Source organism: Nuphar pumila, chromosome 9 (genome assembly GCF_984573655.1).
Source record: "Nuphar pumila chromosome 9, dmNupPumi1.hap1.1, whole genome shotgun sequence".
In the NCBI taxonomy this organism is placed as follows: Eukaryota; Viridiplantae; Streptophyta; class Magnoliopsida; order Nymphaeales; family Nymphaeaceae; genus Nuphar; species Nuphar pumila.
The window spans coordinates 123,324,084-123,330,083 of NC_143257.1; positions in this window are offsets into that span (position 1 = coordinate 123,324,084).

The following is a 6,000-nucleotide window of genomic DNA, read 5'->3' on the forward strand; positions in this document are numbered from 1 at the left end:
CTTGACTTTGACTTTGGACACTAACGGAATTTTCATTTGGAAGTTTAACAAGAGAATATGCAGATTAGAAGAAATATTAAAGAATGACAAAGAAAAAGCTGACATATGTTCACTTGGGATTGAATCTATATATGATCCAGGGCATTGTGAATGAGGATTGAGAGGAAGTTGACCGATCTGCAAAATTAACTATGGGAGAACTTGGGGGCTTCAACACCTTAACTATCACCGCCCATTTCAGATGACATTGGTTCGGCTCGGTTAGCAGCATTTACGACAACATTGTGCAACCTATGTCTAGGGGTGGCAAAACCTGACACGACCCGCCAACCCGACCAGCCAACCTGCCTCTTAGGCGGGTTTGGGTTGGGCTTAAGCCAACCCGTTTAATAAATGGGTCGACCCGCGTAACCCGTTTATTAAACGGTCGGGTTCGGGTTGGGGGTATGCCAACCCACCAACCTGACCCGTGAACCTGAGAACCCGTTTACCCGACCCAACCCATTTATTAAATGGGTTGGCGGGTTGTGTCGGATTACCCGTTTATTAAACGGGTCGGGTTCGTGTTTGCCACAGCCGACCCTTTTAATAAACGGGTCGGGTTCGGGTTGAGGTATGCTGACCCGCCAACCCGTCGAGTCGACCCGCCAATCCTACACTATTGCCACCCCTACCTATGTCTAGGAGGATAACCGTGCAATTTATAACATTTCTCTTTGGTATGTCCTGTCATGTGGCAATGAGAACATGAGGCTTTGGCTTGTTCTTAGCTTAGTCATGTCTTGCTTCGAGCCTGCATTCGGATCAACCCCTGCTCCTCAAAAGGTGACCATACAGGATCAAACTTGCCCTTAATGCTAATGAAGGCTGCTGGGCTAGCCTGTCGAAAAAAAAAAAAAACTCCTCAAGTTATATGGATCTGAATTTGAGATTTTAGTTTTTTGACCCGAAAAAACCCTAACCCAAACCAACAATTAGTTATTTAGGTGGGTTTTGCTGCACCATAATGGATCGGATACCCGACCTATTGATAGCCCTATATTGGTGCTTGTAGTCAATGTGTATTAGCATGTCACTGCTTTTGCAACAAGGGCTGCAAGATATCATAGAATTCCAACATCATGATTGTTGCAAGTCAAGCCAAGCTGCAATTCGGGTATTCTGGATCACCTATTTATAAGAAAATGGTAACTGCGAGTTCCAGTTTGGAATATGGATACGGTTTAATTCAGGAAAAAACTAATTGATAATGTATCAGAAGACCTTAAAAATAGTGCGTTAGTTTTAATTTTTTTTTTCACCAAAGAATTCATTTACATATGATACAAACATTGGCTTAACGCCTAGAGCTTCTGCTGGGCCTAATTGCTGCTGCTTTTTTTTATATAGTAAAGATCTGGATGGAGACTGGAGAGGAATGCGTTTGTCTTCCATTTAGAGTGTAACTGGGTTGAGTATACTTGAACCGAACCAATGTCTTGAACAGACTAGGCCTGACCCGACTCGATCTTGATACATTCATGAGTTTGGGTCATGTTTAAAATCTAGATCCATTTCTAAAAATGGGTCAGATCTTCAGTATGAAAAATATAAGCCTGAACTTGTTTGGACCCTACCCAAACTCAAACAAGATTTCTTCTCAAACCCTTTTCATAACCAACATAATCTGGAACCTGTTTTGGACAGAGTATAGATCCCATCATTTGACATAGGTTGGGTTCCATCCTACGTTCAATCCTAGCCATCCAATCAATGGATAGGATTGGTCCACATTTTCACTTGGATGTTGACTGATCTTAGCCATCCAGATGCTTCGACTGGAGGGCTAGGATTGAACCCATCCTATGCCACAGGATTGAATCTTTTTTGTTTTGGACTTGACCTCACCCATAATAGGGAAAGGTAGTAGTGTGGTAAGTGGGGTCCTGTGCCAAGCTGAAGGCCCATGTTCGAATCCCTCTGCCACATATCTGGTAGGGGTCTGCCTCACCCCATCTTGCCTATCAAAAAAAATATAGGGTCCTTTCGGACTAGCCATTGGTTGGGCAGTTAAAAGTGTGAACTAGACAACGGGCTGGGTGGTGTGTACTTTTGAAGTGGGAAGTGTGGCGCTTCCCACTAAACTTGTATCCCATTTGTGAGAAGCGCGCTTCTTGTATTATATGAAAGACACTTTCCATTCACTTTTTAAATTGTGTCCCTCTCTTGTTTGCCTCGTTTCTCTTATGCTTCTCCCTTTGTTTATGTTTTTTATATTAGTATTGATTATATTTTGCTTCCCACTCACTTCTTCCTTTTGCTTCATACAGCATTTTAACACTCGTTTCCACTTCACACATTGCTTCTGGTATCCATTTTGCTTCCTGTTAACCCGATACATTACCCGAAAATCGGGTCCAGGTCTGGTTCTACCTGGGTCCAAACCAAACATGACCCGTGGATACCCCTAATAGAAACCATTAAGGATGATAGTTTCAAATATTCTCAAGGACATGCTATTATTGGCAATTTATTAGATCCATTGAATTTAGAGTGCGGAGCAGCTGTTTTCCATTGGAATGCACAAACATTACAGTGACTCTATTTAAAACATCCCCATCTATTACTAGATCGAGTTAACATTGATGCTGGTCTAGGATTGATTTCATGGGGGGGGGGGGGGGGGGGGGGTGCTTGTTAAATGACTGGGCCCAAGCCTTAGGGCTAGGGTTTAATGAGCCAAAGTAGGCCTTACCAATTTTGGGGCTAGGGTTTAACGTCACCAAGTTGGATGTTGGTAAGGTCCAAGCTGGATCTTCATGGACTTGTCTTGTTTCATGTGAGGTCTGAATCTTGATGGATTTTCATGAACATTTTTTCACATAATGATGCCAAGCATGCAATAAAGTCAAGAATGCCAGCCTAAACCTAGGCTGAGCCTATCATATTTGACATGATTCTCAACTCTGATGGTACCATAATACAACTACACTAAAAGTGTTCCTCATGAGCTGTGACACATTTTCACATGGTACTCAAACGTACCTATTGGACCCGAACCCAATCATCACACTGGTGCAGCTAACAGCTCCAATCAAGCCATCAAAATTCAAATCCTGAGCAACCAAATAGGCCCACTGGGCCAGTATCGGTGCGCATCGACCTGTACCAATTATATGTTAATGGTTTTAACATGTGTCGCATTCTGATTGACACATAATATTTTTTATTTTATTTTTTGGCCGATACAGAACGACGCCGATACAGCTGAATTCCGTGGCCAAATGATTCAGGGCCGATACCGATACTGACAACATTGGGCCCAACCGTGGATCACATCAGATAGTACTGGGTCAAACACTATTCCTTATCAAGCCCATGTTTAAGATGGGGTGGTTGGTCAGTAGGGTGACAGAGAAGCCTCATTGGCATCAACTCAGATTGCAAGGGAAACACCATTCTTTTAAAGTGTTTGTATAAAACTTTAAATGCAGTGATCTACTACAGGCCAAAGACAACTCAGAAATATTAGCAAAGAAGGCAGGAATAAACTTGGTACACTTTCACATTTGGCTTTTATTCAAAGAATAGTATGAAGTCATTTCTTTTCTTCATTTTTGTTCTTGGTGCTCTTACTTCAGTTTGGACTTGGACCCAAAAGCAATGTTATCAGTATCTGTGTATATCCGCCATCGAATCGGCAGAGTTTCGATGCGACTTCACCCTGAATCGGCCATTTTGTAAATAAATGCCAAAAATACAAAAAAAATAAATTATTATTATTTTAGTACTATTTTAATGGTTTAAACAAGTGTCAAGTTATGGATGACACATAATATTTTTTATTATTATTTTCTGGCCAATACAGAAGGATTCAGCTGAGTATGGTATACAGCTTAATCAGTGGCCCAACAATTCAGGGTCGATACCGATACTGACAACATTGCCCAAAAGGACTAGTGGGTAGGCTTTAGGGATGGTTCTTTTGGGCATTTCCAGGACGACAGGGATATTCCCTTGGTTTGGGGATGTAAATGGGTGGACTTCTTTCTGATCTAGGCATTACCAAGTCCTACCAAATTGGATCTAGATTTGGATTCAGAGTCAGATGATGATGATAAACTAAAATAGAATCTGGATCTGACTATCCCAAAGTCCAACATTTACATACATTCAGATTATGATTTTGCTTAGAATGGGATTCAAATTCAGATACAAGACTCTGTATCAAGTTTGGATCTGATCATTAATAGGATCTGGCTTTAGCTACCAAATCTGACTAAACTAATTCGGATTTGGTCAGATATCCTACCTGAATCTGAACTATTTGCATCCCTACATACCTTGGTGTAGCTCTTCTTGGTTTCTTTTGTACACATCAAGATATGAGCTTTGGTACCAGTAGCAAGGAAACTTCCTGCTAAACTGGCTTGCTTTTAGCTCAATTATGGTGCTTGGTCGTTTAATACCTCACAGCTGCATGCACATTCAGAAAAACTAGGTAAGCTAAAGAGAAACTATCCTTGGTGGATAAGGGGAAAATACTTATGAAATTTTTCGCCGCCGATGCCGAAACAGGGTCACAGTCAACATGTCATCTTTCGGCCGACGATGGGACGTCCAAACCAAAGCAGTGGTATCTCCTCGTTGTCAGATGGACGGTCGAGGTTCCATTTCCAGGTGTGTCAACCCTCTTGCATTAGCCAAAGCTAGGCAACTCCCTGGAGGTAAGGGGTGTACTCACAGTTTTATCTTGCCGGAACGGTGATCGTACATATGACGGGCTAAGTCCAGCACGACTAGGTATCCATCCCAGGGGCAGTTTTTTCGTGTTATAAAATAGGCATGTAACAATTTCAATTAAGAAAATAGGCTAATTAACAAGACACTTCTAACCAACAGTTACATGCCTGTTCACAGTGAAAGGGTGCAGTGCAGCCCTCTATGAAAAGGGGCGTTTCCCAACCCTCTTCACATGTTATAAGGTGAATCAGAGATGCAGTGCATTCATGCAAACTACAAGTAATCAAGAATTCTAAAAGAAAGAGTAAAAGGCTATTGAAGGAAAAACACCCTTGGTGATTCCCAGTGTCACCAAGTACTCCCTGATCCTCCAGCTTTCCTACACTGTAATGCACCTAGAATAAGTACCAAAACTAGCACATTTTTTGTCCATTAACAGTGACCTATAAGCTTTCATACCTTTCTTTATCCAGTATGCACCAATTCCCCCTTGTATCACTTTTTGATATTTACACAGAAAAACCGCCCCCAGAATAGAGACTTAGCCATGTTGGTTCTGCCTGCCGTGCTTACGGTCGCTTCGACTTGAGCAAGGGGTGATGCCCATGAGATTTGAACCTAGACCGCCTGCCTAGTGGCCAAGGCCCCATCCCACACTACGCCAAACCCCTTTGGGGGGCCCTTGTACCACTTGAGACCCATATTTTACAAATATTAACTGCATCAATCTACCCTATTAGTGTCTCATCCCTGCTGTACCCCTTTGGTAGGTCACCAAGAAAATGGGAATTTGTGTTTACCCAGTTCCCATTCATTCTATTCCCTCTTGAACAGAATATAATTTCAGTCTCTGCTAAGGGTGCAAGTGGGCTGGGTTTCGACCCAGGTCCAAAATATTTTCACCCACATATTATCAGATTTGTATAGTCTATATCTGAATGGGAAACAGACCCACAAACAAATGTACCACATATACTCAGATCTGGACTCAAAACCACCAGATAAGCATAAATGATGGATTGAGTCATGATCAAGTTTAACTGGACCCATTTTACTTCTGTATTATAAAAAGTGGTGTTTATTAGGGTTGCAAATGGCTGGGATCCTGGATGAAGGTTTTGCGATTTTTCGCCGTTCCAGATCTGATTCTGATCCGAAACTCCATGTATTTAGCTGTTCCCGATTCAAACTGTTATGCATCCCTAGTGTTTATACATGTTTACCAGATCTGTTACCATAGAGTTCCATACCTGTCCCAGATATGTGATAATATTGTGA